General features: G+C 43.2%; 1 protein-coding gene across 1 annotated transcript in view; it reads left to right on the forward strand.

Moving 5' to 3' along the window:
• The window catches only part of LOC137446580 (trichohyalin-like), a gene marked incomplete at its 5' end in the record, with an annotated part of 275,413 nt that overhangs the window by 188,511 nt on the left and 68,911 nt on the right, over positions 1-17,991 (forward strand). The window lies entirely within an intron of this gene.

Here is a 17,991-nt window from a genome sequence, read left to right on the forward strand (position 1 = left end):
CCTGAGTAGAGGCCACCTCCAAAGAAGTTAGCAGTGTTCTCAGGTCCATAACAGCCAAGAGGCAGAAACTTTTCAACACAATGGAAGATGCATCAAAACATGTGCAACGCTTTGCTGTCACTTAAGGCCATTCCATCGAGCATGTCTCCACATTTCTGAAAGGTGCTCATTTTCTTCCAGTTTTCCTAACAAACAGTTTGTAGCAAATCAACAATCTATAGGTTTGGGTTGTGTTTTTTAATTGTTAAGTCTTCACTACAAGGAACTCTTCAAACCTGCACGGTGCAGTGATCAGCACCATGTAAAAAGATCAAAGGAATTTGGTAGGCAGACAGACATTCTCATACTGAGGAAAGGCTATGGCTCTGAGATAAGCATGTGCATTTGAAGGAAGCAGGTATTATACAGAGAGTCAAATCCTATTCACCTAAAGTCCCCCACTGGGAGGACTGACCTCAACCCAGTGAATTGGATTTGGTCCCGACGGTTTCACTGTTCCTCAAAGTGTTGAGCTGGAAGCTGATTGAAGCACACAGCAAAGTGTATATTCAGCAAATAATTAAGACTAACTTGGGAGTGGTTTTTATGTGGCTGATTCCTCAGGCAAACCACCAAGAAGCTTTATGTTGATTTTAAGTAGCAGCTGCATGGAGACATTATCAGTTTAAATACAGGCTATTATTAACCTTGTCTAGTAAGAGCGTGAGCTCATCTGACTGTTTTGCTCAGAGCACACTTGAGTGTTCAAGCTGGATGTGATCTAGTTTCACTGTCCTGGATCCTTCTCACCTGATGCTGCTCAGTGCAGGATGCTTGGAGGAAAAGGCAAATTACCCACCAAAAATGAGGTGTGAATAATGAGTCAGTTTGTAGTACACACAGCCCCAGCATCATCACTGTTCTTACTCCTTTACCCCTGCACTGCTGAGAGTATTGCTTCTCAGGTTGCATGCACCAGAACATCCTGACTTATTGACAGAGCCCAGTTTCAGAACATATAGGCACATTTATTGATTTGTTTATACTTGCTTGGCACCTAGTACAGTTGCAGAGGGTGGTAAATTGCACCAACACAGACATAGACTCGTTACCTTCTGCTAACCTTTGCTACAAGGATGACAAGCAGCATCAGAGAGGCAAGATAGACAACTGGGAGCAATGAGAGGCAAGACAGACAACTGGGGGCAATGAGAGGCAAGATAGGCAACTTGGAGCAATAATATATTAAAGTCTATGAGTATGATTTACCAGAACTCTTCTGTCTGTAGCTTATGAAAAACATGAAATTGCTTCACAGTAGAATAAATCCACAGAAACTGCTATCAAATCCAACTTCTGGTCTTAGGTCAAGATCATCCAAATTTTCCTTTTCTAATCTAATCAGGGATGTTTCTTGGAGCCCAGCTAGCCCTCTACTACAACAGAAACTTGTCCATTTCTTCCCTTCTCACTTTCAAAGATCCTTACTTTTTAATGTAGCCTTTCACTGTGTCTTTTGGAGCCTCCCAGACTTTCTAAGCCTCCAGCCCAATATCTAGCTTCATTATAGTTGGGAATTTGCCATGCAATATCTCCTTGCCTTGTGTGGACATCTGGAACATGCTGGCTCTCCAGAGTTTTAAGCAGCCACATTAACATGTATCAAAGATGCACATATCAAAGTACAGTCATTATGATTAATTACTCCAGATATCCCCTCAGGGCAATTAGATCAGGAGAACTACTGCACAAACATATTCAGGATAATTCCAGTAACAGGGACAGGTCAGTCAACTCCTCACAATCCTCCTGGCATGTATAAACAACATAAATCAAGTAGGCACATGCTAGAAGTCTTTTCAACAAAGACAACTACATAAAATAGAACAGAATAGAATAGAATTAACCAGGTTGGAAAAGACCTTTGAGACCATCAAGTCCAACCTATCACCCAACACCATCTAATCAACTAAACCATGGCACCAAGTGCCTCATCCAGGCTCTTTTTAAACACCTCCAGTGATGGTGACTCCACCACCTCCCTGGGCAGCACATTCCAATGGCCAATCTCTCTTGTTGGGAAGAATTTCTTCCTAACATCCAGCCTAAACCTCCCCTGGTGCAGCTTGAGACTGTGTCCTCTTGTTCTGATACTGGCTGCCTGGGAGAAGAGACCATCATCCGCCTGTCTACAACCTCCCTTCAGGTAGTTGTAGAGAGTGATAAGGTCACCCCTGAGTCTCCTCTGAGTCTCCAGGCTAAGCAACCCCAGCTCCCTCAGCCTCTCCTCACAGGGCTGTGCTCCAAACCCCTCCCCAGCTTTGTTGCCCTTCTCTGGACACCTTCCAGCAACTCAACATCTTTCCTAAACCGAGGGGCCCAGAACTGGACACAGGACTCAAGGTGTGTGAAGGCTCTGCTTGTGGAATTGCTTTTCCTAGTGGCACCTACGGTTCTCCCATAACATCTTAAGGTGCTAAACTCTTTCATTTTATAGCTGATCTCAGTTGTTAAAGGTAAGAATTGTAACACAATGCCCTTAGAACCTAGATTGAATAGATTTTGCTGTATATACAACCAAAACCCCTCCAATGGTGTTGGTATAACAACATATATGGCTCACTGAGAATCCAGTTTGTGAATAAAAAGGGATTCTGTTGGCTGACTCCCTAGTATTACTAACTAAAATATGGTTGTTTATCTTTAACTGTAAAGTAGCAGTGTATTCCACTATGGCCCATTTCCAGCAGCAATACACATTTTTCCTGCTAGTTTTGCAGTACAGTTTTCAGGCATACAGTAATATTTGAGGTTCAACAATACCATGAATTTTCTAGTTAATGTGTTCAGCCTCTCCTACAAGAAGAGCACTTAAAATATCTTGAATGTGCTACTGCTGTGCCTTGGTCAAGATCTCAGATGAATATCATTCATTGCTAGTGTTCTCGTATTAAAGCTGGGCTGCAATTATTAAGATCTCTAGTTAGAAGCAACTAACACTTTGAATTGTGTATGCCTTAACCATTAGCAGGGCTTTTATGCCCAGGAAAAGAACACAGATCTATCCAAGTTATAAGCATATTAACTGTGGAGAATGGAGTATGTATATATATATATATATATATATATATATATATGTTCTGTTTATCTATCTAGGACTGCATCTTACACATACCAAAGCAAAAGGGAAATACTTTCCGCTTACAGACACAAAAAATCACCTTTCTGTTTTCATGGAGTGGAACACAGCTTGGCAGAATCATTTGTATTTTGCTTTGAAATACTTTAGTTGTGCAGAAATGTTTTACAAGCATGCATAGGTTTCTGATCCCTCCAGAGGCATCTTGCCCTGATTTATGGAGGAATTAAGCATCTTTTCTAAAAGGTACCTACAGACCCAAACACAGTATTTGAATGCAGGTCTTGCAGCTCTTTTGTCCTACAATAAGGGCTAAAGTCAACAACTGGTGAGTGTTGATGAGAAAAATCCATGTTGATATCATAGAATCATAGAATCAATCATGTTGGAAGAGACCTCAAGGATCATCAAGTCCAACCTGTCTGTGATACATTCTTTCTCCTTGGTTCACCTGGGTACAGCTAAACCTTCCAAATGAAGCACTCAGAATTTCATGTGAGAATTGTACTCCACCCATGGTTGTTAATTCTTTTAATTATGGAACAATTTAGCCCAGAATGATCCTGTGAAATTCCCCCAATCTGACTCCTGCTCAAAACAGGGTCCTCACTGATCAGGTTGCTAAGGGCCTTGTCCAGCTGAGCTTTGAAAATCTCTAAGATGGGAGAGTCCAAAAGTGTTTAGCCAACCTATTTCAGGTGTTTGTGTGAGGGGTTTAGTGCCCAATGAGAATATTTCCTGTGTCTGTTGCACCTCATCCACTGTAACTGCAAGCCCTTGATTTTCAACTTCCCCTGGTTATCAAAGAACTCTTGTTTGGGTCAAAAGGACTGTTACACACGGTGCCTATATTATGGGTGAAACTGAAGCACAGTAAAAGGCTTTGTCTGGACAGAGTCAGGGCACATGAGGTGAAGCATGCCCTCAGACACTGACTGTAAACAAAGCACAGGCCATGGCTCATGAAGACTGGATTGGGCAGAGTTCTGCCTCACAGGGAATCTCAGAGCTTCATTATCAGCTTGCTTTCTAAGGCAGAAGAAAAATAGCATTTTGAAATGTGTAGTGAAAGGCAATGGATCACCAGCCCTGGGATGGTTTGCCTGGTGGAATTCTCCAGAGATTATAGTAAATAGGAGCTTAATTTACTGAGAACCTTGAAGCCTGGAAAGAGATTTTTCAGGCAACTCCCTGTGCAGCTGGTGTAGGGACAGAGAAGGGAGAAAACCAAACAGGCTTCAACAGCTCTGTAGCAGGCAGGGTTTCACAAGACCTGTCTGCTTGACACCAAATGGTATCCACAAGGCAGTTTAATTCTGATGAAAGATCTAATTCTATTGGGAAAGAAATAAGGGATTTTGTGTGTGTGTGTTTGACTCTCAGAAATCACAGAATCAAATGACTGGGAGGGATCCCAAGCTACATTGGTAATGATAACAGACTTGCAGCTATTCCCTGAATGTTTGGGGGTGGGGTGGGGTTTGAGATTCCCTTGACAAACCAGGGTCTGGACATTCTTCTCTCCTGACAGAAACAGGATTCCTATTCATAGATTAATAGCCATTTTGTACCGATAATGGCTGCCAGATGTTGGTGAGGAGATTCATCAGGATGGATATTTTGCTCTGTAGAGTGGTGCCACCTCAGAAAACATGATCAGTGTCTCTGCAGCAGCTTGCTCCCTGTCTTGCAACTTGCTGCTCTATTCCAAGTGCAAGTCTGAAAAAGCTGGTGCACCTTATTTAAAGAAGTTGACCTCTCCCAAGTATATAAGTATCCAGACATAAAATTGTCTGGAGAATCAAGGCTAAGAATTCTAAGAAAGAAAGAAAATAAAGGTTTATCTATGTGCATCTTTGTTAACAGTAATGGAACCTCCGCTACAATAGGTAGATGCCTGTAAAATGCATTACTAATAGGCAGTGCTGTCCAGCCTCAACAGACCTTATTGCCCTCTACAACTACCTGAAGGGAGGTTGTAGCCAGCTGGGGCTTGGTCTCTTCTCCCAGGCAACCAGCACCAGAACAAGAGGACACAGTCTCAAGTTGTGCCAGGGGAGGTTTAGGCTGGAGATGAGGAGCAACTTCTTCCTAGAAAGAGTGATTGGCCATTGGAATGTGCTGCCCAGGGAGGTGGTGGAGTCTCCATCCCTGGAGGTGCTCAAGAAGGGATTGGAGATGGTACTTGAAGCCATGGTTTAGTTAGTCATGAGGTGTTGGGTGCTAGGTTGGACTTGATGATCTCTGAGGTCTTTTCCAACCTTATTGATTCTATGAATACAATAAAGGAGATTGAGTGACCTGTGCAGATCTGCAGCTGAAAACATTTCTTGCAGTCAGGAGCCAGTTCTGCAGGAGCAGGCTAAAGAAGCTGGGTGTTACTGGTTTAACATATTATTTATCCTCAAAGATAAGAGATTAGGAAATAGATTCAGTATTTCCTAGTCTTTGACATTGCACAAGGTTTTAGCAGAGGAGCACAGAAGCTAAATTAATGGGCTGAGCATTGCAGATTCTCAGTCAGATAGGAAGGAGGTTTATATACAGTCTCAAAGACCACACACAAAGCCTGAACATGTGTGTACATAAAGATATTGGTGATGAATCCTGCAGACAAGTGGAATTTTAAGACTGCATTATGAAACAAACAGAGAAGGCAGTTGTAAGTGTCCTGCAAATATATTAAGAATAACCTGTGTAAAAATGAGGTCTTAAAATACCTAAAGGACTTTAATGACAGCCAAGGCTTGGAAGATGCCATTGCCTTCAGGACGAAACATCTTCCCCAGATGTGCTAATTGCAGGATGCCTTCCATTCACCCAGAGTGAAGGTGCTTATCTCCAAACACAGGATAAGTTGACTGTCCCCAGACAAATAATAAGACATTATCTTCCTTTTCCAGACAACTAATTAAAGAGGTTCAAGCTCTCACAATGTGTGTGCAGTAATTTCTACCTTATCAAAGTTACAAAAATTAGTGTCAGGTACCACAAGAAGCAGGAATAAAGAAGGCATTGTTGAAACATAATGAGGTAATTATTACTTAAATATCTACAGGAGTATATTATATCTGCATTGTTAAAATGCTCACTTATGGATTATCTATTTCCCCAGCAGATTTTTATCACATTTCTCCTTTGTTATTTCTCATTCAGAATACAGAATTAACCAGGTTGGAAGAGACCTTTGAGATCATCAAGTCCAACCTATCACCCAACACCATCTAATCAACTAAACCACGGCACTAAGTGCTTCATCCAATCTCTTCTTAAGCATATATATTGAGACAATTGAACGTCTCCAGAGAAGGACAATGAGGCTGGGGAGAGGTCTTGAGCACAAGCCCTATGAGGAGAGGCTGAGGGAGCTGGGGTTGCTTAGCCTGGAGAAGAGGAGGCTCAGGGGAGACCTTATTGCTCGCTACAGCTACCTGAAAGGAGGTTGTAGCCAGGTGGGGGTTGGTCTCTTCTCCCAGGCAACCAGCACCAGAACAAGAGGACACAGTCTCAAGCTGTGCCAGGGGAAGTTTAGGCTCAAGGTGAAAAGAAAGTTCATCCCAGAAGGAGAGTTTGCCCATTGGAATGTGCAACCCAGGGAGGTGGTGGAGTCACTGTCCCTAGTGGTGTTCAAAAAAGGATTGGACATGGCGCTTGAAGCCGTGGGGTTTAGGTAGTCCTGAGGTGTTGGGTGACAGGTTGGGCTTGATGATCTCTGAGGTCTTTTCCAACTTTATTGATTCTACATTTCTATTCTATTATGTTTTCTTATTTTTCCACCCTCAGCACCACATTCTCATCCATCAGTATCTGTCACTACAGAAAGACTCCTGTTTCACCCCGGGCTGCACTCCTTACACACTTATACTCTTTTCCTCCAGGCCAGTGCTTTCTTTTCTAATTCAAATCCTGCGGTAAATTTCCTCTCCCTTTATGATCTGACCTCTTGTTCCTGCCCACATTTGCCCTTCCCTTTTATTGAGAAAACTTTGTGCTCAGATTTACTTAATTGGTTATTGACTGTTGCAGAAATACTGAGGCTTTGTGATTAATTGATCAGACCATGTACCCCATGCTGGCAAGCACCTCTGCGCTATGCAGGGCTGCAGTTTCTATTTCCATCAGGTAGAAAGATGAGACATAAACCCAGAACCACTCACTGCTCCTATTTAACATAGCTATAGATTTTATTTCAAATAATCAGTGTTTTTATGCATCTAAGTCAGACCACACTTCAAAAAATACTTGTTGGCCTCAAGGACTCTTCAGCTTCTTATGTTCCTCCTTGACAGTCAAGTATTGTATTAGGACATAAAGCTACCAATGATTTAAAGAGCCCTATGGCAGCAGTGTGGCAATTCTATAACAAAAGAAAGGATTCTTCCAAAAGAGATGGTGCTTGAAGCGTTGGGCAGCTTGCCTGTGTGAAACCCTTCATGGCTGGCACTCCTTGCCCAAAAAGACTGGCATGCCACTGTGTGTGCCGGCATCATGCCATCCCAGCAGATGGGCATAAGTAGAGGCAGCCAAGAGACCATATATGAACATCAAATGTGTTTTCTAAGAGCATAGTTCATAGCCAAGAATATTTCAATGGTTAGCTGTTTTGTCAGTGTAGTCAAGGAGCAAAGCAAGCCAAGGAGAGGCAAGTTCCCTTAAAAAGTCACCGAGTTCAAAAGAGTCACAAATTGTGACTCCCCCAACTGTTTCTTCAATTGTGTCTCCCCCAGCTGTTTCTTGCATTCAAAACCAAAACCTGAGTAGAATAATTTTGTCAGGGGTGACATGGTAGCAACCTTTTTTGGGTCGTTTTTTTCTGCTTCTGTTAAATTGCAACAGGACACTGATAAATGTCTAAGAGCCTGGGCATAGAGAGGGGAAACTCTCACTTCACCCCAGGGGTAGTGCACACAGTGAGTGAAAGGGTATGTGCCATGTAGGCTGACACTTCCCTGGGAGCAATGGGAGCTTCCCATGAGGGCTGGCAGAACAGAGCCTTGCAACCAGGGCCTGTCTCACCACACCCAGACAGGGATCAGGGCAGGCTGGGGCTGGTCCCACTAACCATTACCTCTTGTCCTAGTAACCACACCTCTGTAAATAGTCCCAGCTTTCTTGTAGATCCCTTTCAGAGACTTTTTGATGCCTCCTAGTTGTTCTTTTTTAATGCTCACATTTTTTTCTATCAGTCATTGCTGCTTATGTGTAAAGAGGTCAAGCTACAAGCATTGTAAGTTTGCTAATTCCAGTTGTCCATATGGTTCACTGGAACAGGGGAGTTGTGGAGTCTCCCTCTCTGGAGATACTCAAAACCTGCCTGGATGTGCTCCTGTGTGATCTGGTCTAGGAGATCCTGCTCTGGCAGGGGGGTTGGACTAGCTGATCTTTCAAGGTCCCTTCCAACCTCTAATTCTGTGATTCACTTAATGCTATGTGGCCTGTTCTCTGAGCTCCAATAAATATGCTACAAAGGTAAGTTCTGAATAAATCAGCCATTCTGAGCACTAATAATGAAAGCTTTACATGAGGTCTTTGAAATTAAAACACTGTTCTGGAACAATTCTCTTGGCTTATTGCCACAAGTGATAGAGGTGATTAAGGATGTTACTAGACAAAGTGGTGTACTATATATCTTGTTTTGAAAGCCTCAGCATTTTTACCTATGGCTTCATGACCTTATTAGCTTTCAGCAAAAGTAGGTACTAATGAGAATATACTAACCACTAAATCAGTCAAGAGAACTGATGATGGAAGACAACAGAAGGGATTGTATCCAAGATGGTAAATACTGTTGGTTTACTTACTTCTTTGATCACATAATTTATGAATAACATCTTGGAGTCCTTTGTAAAAACAACTCCTGGCATAAAAAAGACACACAACAGACATAAGCTTAAATATAATAAATAATATTAATAATAATAATAAAATCATAGAATGTTAGGGGTTGGAAGGGACCTCCAGAGATCATTTGGTCCAATCCCCCCTGCCAAAGCAGGATCACCTAGGGCAGGCCACGCAGGAACCTGGTCAGGTTGGCTTTAGAAATCGGAATGGAATGGAATGGAGTGGAATGGAATGGAATGGAATGGAATGGAATGGAATGGAATGGAATGGAATAGAATAGAATAGAATAGAATAGAATAGAATAGAATAGAATAGAATAGAATAGAATAGAATAGAATAGAATAGAATAGACCAGGTGGGAAAAGACCTTCAAAACCATTGAGTCCAACCTATCACCCAACACCATCTAATAAACTAAACCATGCCACCAAGTGCCTCATCCAGGCTCTTCTTAAACACTTCCAGTGGTGGTAACCCCACCACCTCCCTGGGCAGCACATTCCAATGGCCAATCACTATTTCTTTGAAGAACTTCTCTCTGGGTAGTGTTTTCAGCTCCGTCACCCTCATGTTTCTCCTCATGTTGAGGTGGAACTTCCTGTGTTCTAGCTTATATCCATGCTACTATTAATAATAATAGTAATAATAACATAATCAGAGATGAACTAGAGAGTGAGGAGGGGAAATGAAAATACAGTTAGCTATACATAATTCCATGTAACCAGATTGGGCCATTTTGTATCATCTTGTAAAGGTCATGGCAATCATGGGAGGTTTCTGAGGGCTGCAGAAAAGGCAAATACCATACACCTTCAAAACCAACAGGGGACCACAGGTTGATCAGCCTCACCTCAGTCCCTAAGAAGGTAATGGAACAAATCAATTGAGAAGTTATTTCTAAGATCATGAGAGACAGGAGGGTGATTTGGAGCCGCCAGTACAGGTTTAGCAACAGCAAGTCACACACCTGATAAGCTTCATTCTTTTCTATGATGGAGGTTAGTGGTGCCATGGGCAAGTGGAGAGCAGTGAAATGTCAATGCCTTGATTTTATCAGGGCTTTTGAAACAGATCCCCATGCTCTCATCACCCATTTGGTGAGTAGAGGCTGGATAAATGAACGATAAGGTGGGTGGAAAATTGACTTGGACTGCTGGGCTTAAAGAGTCACTGCTGTCAGTGAGCAACTAGCAAGGTCCTTCAGGGACCAGTACTGGAATCATCACTGTTCAATGCATTCATTAATGACCTGGATAATGGGACAGATTACACTCTCAGCATGTCTGGTATGACACTGGGGAGAGCAGTCAGTACACTAGAGTACAGGGCTGTTGCTCAAAAGACATTGACAGCTGGGAGAGATGCTCTAGCAGGATCTTCAAGACCAGCATGGTTTTGCATACAGGCTGGAATGCCCCCATGCTACCATATAGGCTGGGGGCCAGCCTTCTAGCATGAGTTCCACAGAGCTTATTCACATGGACATCTTGGTAGATACCAAGTTGAAAGTGAACTGGCAGTGCACGTTTGCATCAAGAAAAGCCTCCTAGGCTGCGTTGGTAAGGATGTGTCTAACAGATCCAGGTGAGTGATCCTTGATTCATTACCTGGGCATCTGATGCAGTGTGCTCAGTTTTGGACTTCTCAGTACAAGAAAGGCATTGTTATACTGAAGCCAGTGTAGCCTCCCCTACCTAGCTGGTCAGAAAGTGGACCACAGGATGTAAAAGGAAAGGCTCGGAGTGCTGTGCACGCTCAGCCTAGAAAGGAGAATGCTCAGTGAAACATAAGGATTCTAGTTGCATACTGAGAAAAATCTCTTCCACAGGGAAGGTCAAATGCTAGAAGAGATGGAATAAAGATGTCATTAAATCTCAATCCTTGGAGGTATTCCAGGTCACAGTTCTTGGTAGCTTGATGGAATTGGACCTGCTTTGGACAGAAGGCTGCCTCTCTTTCAACCCAAAAGATTCTGTGGTTCTATGATAAAAATCTCCCAGCTACCTACTTTGGCTGAGTACTGATTCCACGCTTCAGTTTAGGATAGATAACATGTATGATGCAGATCTTTTGAACACAAACATAGCTGAGAGGAGACAAGTACACTTGAAGAGGAATTCAAACACTGGTAGAAGTGAAAGCTGTCCTACTCCAGGTCTATATTCAAAGTGTATTGCAATAACTTCTTTGGAAATAGAGAAATAAGCAGACCTGCCATTTGATTAATTAAATACCTACAAATATTAATTTATTAAACAAACAAAAAACCCCAAACAAAACAAAAAACCCAGATGAATCTCCTATTTCATAACTCCTTTGATGAGAGCATCAAGAAGAGTGAAAGGTGGTTTCATAAGGTGGCATTTGTGAGCTATAGAAGTAAATACCACAAGACAGGAAAAGGCCAAAAGGCTCTACACAAATGTTCAAATGGCAAACAAGATTTTGCAGCTTTAAAGACTCATCTGAAAAACAATATTCCTTTTTGTTCCTGGTATTTGACTGAAAGTGGAGAAAGGAGGATGAAGTGTTAAATTAGCTTCAATGGGGGGTTTTGTACTTTTCATAGGTGGTTTCTGCCCTATCACAGTATCACAGTATCACTTAGGTTGGAAAGGACCTCGAGGATCATCGAGTCCAACCTATCAACACAGACCCCATGACTAGACCATGGCACCAAGTGCCACATCCAATCTCCCCTTGAACGCCTCCAGGGACGATGACTCAACCACCTCCCTGGGCAACCCGTTCCAATGACGTGTGTGAAGGTTTCCTAGTAGCTTGTCTCCTATCTCAGGAAGAGATACACTGGGGGAAAAAAAAAGTCAGAGAATTGTAGAATAAAGTACACAGAACACAGAATTAACCAGGTTGGAAAAGACCCTTGAGATCATCGAGTCCAACCTATCACCCAACACCATCTAATCAACTAAACCATGGCACCAAGTGCCTCATCCAGTCTCTTCTTAAACACCTCCGGGGATGGTGACTCCACCACCTCCCTGGGCAGCACATTCCAATGCCCAATCTCTCTTGCTGGGAAGAATTTCTCCGTAACATCCAACCCAAACCTCCCCTGGCACATCTTGAGACTGTGTCCTCTTGTTCTGGTGTTGGTTACCTGGGAGAAGAGACCAACCCCCACCTGGCTACAACCTCCCTTCAGGTAGTTTTAGAGAGCAATAAGTTCTCCCCTGAGCCTCCTCTTCTCCAGGCTAAGCAACCCCAGCTCCCTCAGCCTCTCTTCATAGAATTTACACACCAAACCCCTCCCCAGCTTTGTTGCCCTTCTCTGGACACCTTCCAGCAACTCAACATCTTTCCTAAACTGAGGGGCCCAGAAGTGGACACAGGACTCAAGGTGTGGCCTGACCAGTGCTGAGTATAGGGCAGAATGACTTCCCTTGCTTCTGCTGGCCACACTGCTCCTGATGCAGACCACTTCACATTAGATAACATATTCCCCTTGCATTAGCAACTGGCTTTAGTCTTGTAGCCTGGGATGTTAAATGTGATAGCTGTACTGTTAGCATCAATTAGAATCACTCTGTGTGTTCCTCCAACCCTTATTCTATAGTGGAGATGTGCAGTTTCCTGTGGCAATGAGTTCTTCAGGCTAATTGTACACTTTGTAGATAATTATAATTGGAGATAATTTTGTGTTTTATCAGCTTTGACTGTTCCTCATTTTCATTTCACTGAATGCCCTCTTGTTCAAATATTTGAGACAGTCAGAGGAGGAGCTCTGAAATTCATTTACACAGACCTGTACTTATATTTTTGCAGCCTCTTTTTTTGTTTCTCTGTTTAAGACAGGACTTTCACACAGTATCTGCCTGATTCCTTCCAGGCAACAATAAACAAACTGCATCATCCCTTGGCTCTCTTTCCAAAACAATCAGATATAATTGAGCTCTAGTTCAGAAGTTATAGATCCACTCCAGCATGAACCTGACCTAACATGTCTGGCACCCCAATTGGTAAAGCCCACAAGAATGGGCAGACAGAGAATCATAGAATTGTTAGGGTTGGAAGAGATCTCAAGGATCACCCAGTTCCAACCTCCCTGCAATGGGTAGGGACACCTCACACTAGAGCAGGTGGCTCAGAGCCACATCCAGCCTGGCCTTAAAACCTCCATGAAGGAGATTTCCACCCCCTCCCTGGGCAAACAGTTCCAGTCTCTCACCACCCTCATGGAGAAGAACTTTTTCCTATCATCCAATCTGAATCTACCCATTTCTAGTTTTGTTCCATCCCCCCGAGTCCTGTCACTCCCTGACACCCTAAAAAGTCTCTCCCCAGCTTTCTTGTAGCCCCCTTCAGATACTGGAAGGCCACAATGAGGTCTCCTCGGAGCCTTCTTTTCTCCAGACTGAACAGCCCCAACTCCCTCATTCTGTCCTCACAGGAGAGGAGCTCCAGTCCTCTGATCATTGTCGTGGTCCTTCTCTGGACATGCTCCAGCACCTCCAGATCCTTCCTGTAATAGAGGCTCCAGAACTGGACACAGTACTCCAGGTGGGGTCTCACCAGAGTGCAGTGGAGGGGGAGAATCACCTCCCTTGACCTGCTGGCCACACTTCTCTTGATGCAGCCCAGGCAGTGATTTGCTTTCTGGGCTTCAAGTGCATACTGCTGGCTCATGTTGAGCTTCTCACCCACCAGCACCCCCAACTCCTTCTCTTCAAGACTTCTTCCTAACATCCAGCCTAAACCTTTGTTGCCCTTCTCTGGACACGTTCCAGCAACTCAACATCTTTCCTAAGCTGAGGAGCCCAGAACTGGACACAGGACTCAAGGTGTGGCCTAACCAGTGCAGTGTACAGGGGCAGAATGACCTCCCTGCTCCTGCTGGTCACGCTATTGCTGATACAGCCCAGGATGCCATTGGCCTTCTTGGCCACCTGGGCACACTGCTGGCTCATGTTCAGCCTACTGTCAGTGAGACATATACTCATTGTGAGACATATACTCACTATGTGTGATGGAGGTTGAGAAACCAGGTAAACAGTATCCTCTATTTCCCTATGATCCGAATGAAGAGTAGATAGATCATGTAACTACAAAAGAGACATTTTTATTTCCCCTGGTTTCTTGCATGGACCTGCAGTTCTATTTACAGCCCAGCTTACCAAGAGGAATCAACTGTGCAGAAGTCTACCACTCACATTCAGCTTGAGCCTGATAGGTCACAAGGAGAGGCAAGAAGTTTTATGCTTCCTTAAAGGCCAAAGAAATGAATGATTAAACTAATTGAATAACTCAGTCCAGAGAAGAAGTGCTAGTGATAAGTCCACAACAAAAGGCTGTGTTGGTGACAGTGTCAAAATCATGTGAAACCCAGGGAGATGTAAGCTCAGAATGATGTGAAATCACCACTTTGACTTTGAACAGTGAAATAATATACACCATAAGAGGCTGAATTGGGAATACCTTCAGGATCTCAGGCACACCACTGCCTCCTGCAGAAAAAAAGTTCTTCCATGGGCCACAGCCTCTGGGATGAAGTGTCTCATGCCTATTGATTCCTACCAAATTCCTAAGGGAGAGGAACTGCTGCCTTGCAGGAGGGCTGCAGCTCCGAGGTCTCACTACTCACATTTCATGGACTGTATTTACACCACACAGGGCAATGGCTAATTCCCAACAGGTAGCATGACTGCAGAGTTTTCCTGAGTGAGGTGCTTTTCCCATCAATCATTCCATCTTTGTCTTCAGGGCTGTGGCAGCCAAATTATTACAATGGAGATAATGGCATTGCTTGCAAGGACACAGGAAGAGAATCTCTGCTCTTCCCAGCAGGGAAAAAAAAGTTTGTTTAATCTACTGGATGAGGATATGAAGGTTTCTGGATGCCATCATGGCTCTGCAGATGTCATTATGAGCTAATTCATTTATGGACAGAATATCCACCAGGGTTTTCTATTGACCTGGAAAGGCCACGGGATGCAAACCACTAAAGAGAAAACCTCCTGGGGCTCTCACACATGTCTATAACAGCAGCAGATCAGTATTTCCACAGCCATTGGTTTAAGTTAATCTCTCTCTGCTGCATGTTGTGGTGGTTCAGCTGCACACTCATGACTTATTGTCACATCTGTGCTGAGGAGGGGTGTACTTTCAAACTGTTTGTCTAGTTAATCTGATCATCCTCTTGCATTCAACAAAGTCACAGTAAACCATGCAAAACAAAGAGTCTGCTCTTGTCAGTAGTCACATTCAAGCACTGAGGTTCTGTTTATAAGGTGATACAGGGTTTTTCTCTACTGGTAATAAAAGCTGGAATTCTACATGTTAAAGTAATTAAATCTCATGCTTCCAGGAAAAATGCCTCTGTTCTACTGATAGCTCTGGGTAAATGATTTATTGAACAGATGCATCTGCATCAGACACTACTGAGCACAGAAAAGTGGCTGGGTGAATCTATTATGTGCCCTGAAGGGGAAATCACTGCTCTTTCGGTTTGTGCTAGTCACAAGCTGCATTAGCATAACACATCAGACAGAGCACAAGGCAACCACTGCTCTGGGAATAGGTGGCCAGGATCATCTCCAAACTACAGGGCTTATTAGGGGAACAAGCAAACATCAAATCAGCATCTGCAGGACCTGATGAGATTCACTATAGGGTGCATAGCTGGGAGTCAGCACATCCTCTGGCACAGATCAAAACATCATTAAAAGCAGAGGTGTCACCAGAAGACCAGAGGAAACCTAGGTGAAATGCCAGTGTGAAAAATGGAGAGATGAGACTGACAGACCTGAAACTTTGGCTTCTGTCGCTCTACACATCTTGGACTGAATCTTTCAGTAGAGATAAGGTGGTTATTAAAACAAATCCAAAGGAGCAAAACGATGCAGTGACAAAATCCCAATGTTTGCCAATGCCAACCACACAGGAGCAGCCATGACTCTGTTTTCTTCCCTGCTCTGTAGAGCTGATGAGTAAACAAAGACTTTGCAATGATCTTTGCCATGAGTATACCACAGAAGAACAGAGGAGTAAGGATTTTTCAGAGAAGAGGGACCACAAGAATTGGAAAGCATCACATTTTGGAAGGATCATGTTGAACTCTTGTATGTATTATTTATCATAGAAGAAGTCCAGAGAAGGGCAACAAAGCTGGGGAGGGGTTTGGAGCACAAACCCTGTGAGGAGAGGCTGAGGGAGCTGGGGTTGCTTAGCCTGGAGAAGAGGAGGCTCAGGGGTGACCTTCTTGCTCTCTACAACTACCTGAAGGGAGGCTGTAGCCAGGTGAGGCTTGGTCTCTTCTCACAGGCACCCAGCACCAGAACAAGAGGACACAGTCTCAAGCTGTGCCAGGGGAGGTTTAGGCTGGATGTTAGGAAGAAATTCTTCACAGGAAGAGAGATTGGCCATTGGAATGTGCTGCCCAGGGAGGTGGTGGAGTCACCATCACTGCAGGTGTTTAAGAAGAGACTGGATGAGGCACTTGGTGCTATGGTTTAGTTGATTAAATGGTGTTGTTTGATGGGTTGGACTTGATGATCTCTGAGGTCTTTTCCAACCTGGTTAATTCTATTCTATTCTATTCTATTCTATTCTATTCTATTCTATTCTATTCTATTCTATTCTATTCATTCTATTCTATTCTATTCTATTTATTCTGTTCTGTTCTGTTCTGTTCTGTTCTAAATAAATGGAGAGCACTAATGGGGATGAGGCTAGCAAGCAAGAGAAATGTGACCAGGGCTATCAAGAGCAAATCTACAATGCACTAAAAGAGGCTACTTTAGCTTCTTTATTCTCCTTTTCTACCAATTAGAAACTAAAACTATGTCTACAGCATTGATGAATTCACCCCTCTTAGCAGTAATTATTGCTCTTTTTGAGCTTCCAGGTTTTCCTGTATCACAATGAAGAGAATCATCAGGAGGCCAGTGAATCATCCAATAGGCATTTATGTCCTCTGCTTCTGACAATTGCTATTAAAGGGGAGATGCTGGGGGAAAATATATGCACTGAGGTCCAGTTGCAAATGGTATGAGCAAGTTTTATTACATTACATGAGCACACTCCTAGCAGGAATCTGCACTTGAAGAAAAATTAACTGAGCTTGTGAGTGAATCAGTATCAATCTTCTCCATTCTGCAATATTAATAGAAATTACAAAAGACTCGTGCTTAGAAATCACTTTCAGGGACAGAAATGGATGTTGTACTGCTAAAATGGATGTTCTAGGCAAACAGACCAATTTAATCATGGTGTAAACTGCTTCCTCTTTGAAATACTCAGAGTAATCCTTAAGGGCATCCTTGTCACTAGAACATATAGTTCTGCATCACCACCTTCTAGAAACATACCATGGCTGGTCCTTTAGGCATTCATATCGGGGGGACAGTCTCAAGCTGCACCAGGGGAGGTTTAGGCTGGATGTTAGGAAGAAGTTCTTGACAGAAAGAGAGATTGGCCTTTGGAATGTACTGCCCAGGGAGGTGGCGGAGTCACCATCACTGGAGGTGTTTAAAAAGAGCCTGGATGAGGCACTGGGTGCCATGGTTTAGTTGATTCGATGGTGTTGGGCAATAGGTTGGACTTGATGATCTCAAAGGTCTTTTGCAACCTGGTTAATTCAATTCAATTCAATTCAATTCAATTCAATTCAGTTCAGTTCAGGTCAGTTCAGTTCAGGTCAGTTCTGTTCTGTTCTGTTCTGTTCCAACCTGGCCTATTCTATTCTATTCTATTCTATTCTATTCTATTCTATTCTATTCAGTTATCAAGTACTATTGCAGTAAGTTACCCAAGTAAGCCAACCTCATGACAGCAATGATTCTGAGGAGATCTCCACATAGGTAAGAGAGAAGAGCCTAGAAAATACACACAAATTTACCAATAGATACTAGACAGGCAGTAGCAGAGGACTTGAAGGTGTTTCTTGCTAGCAGTAGAAATAGAATCATTTGAAGGAAAAAACAATTCAAGCTGAAAGAGGGTTTCTGCCTGAAGAGTTAATCCAGGATATAAAAACCATTCCCAACATTTTGTTCTATAGTACTTAAAGT

The sequence above is a fragment of the Melanerpes formicivorus genome, unplaced genomic scaffold (assembly GCF_026170545.1).
Source record: "Melanerpes formicivorus ecotype bairdi unplaced genomic scaffold, bMelFor1.0.p_v2 SCAF_1, whole genome shotgun sequence".
NCBI lineage: Eukaryota > Metazoa > Chordata > Aves > Piciformes > Picidae > Melanerpes > Melanerpes formicivorus.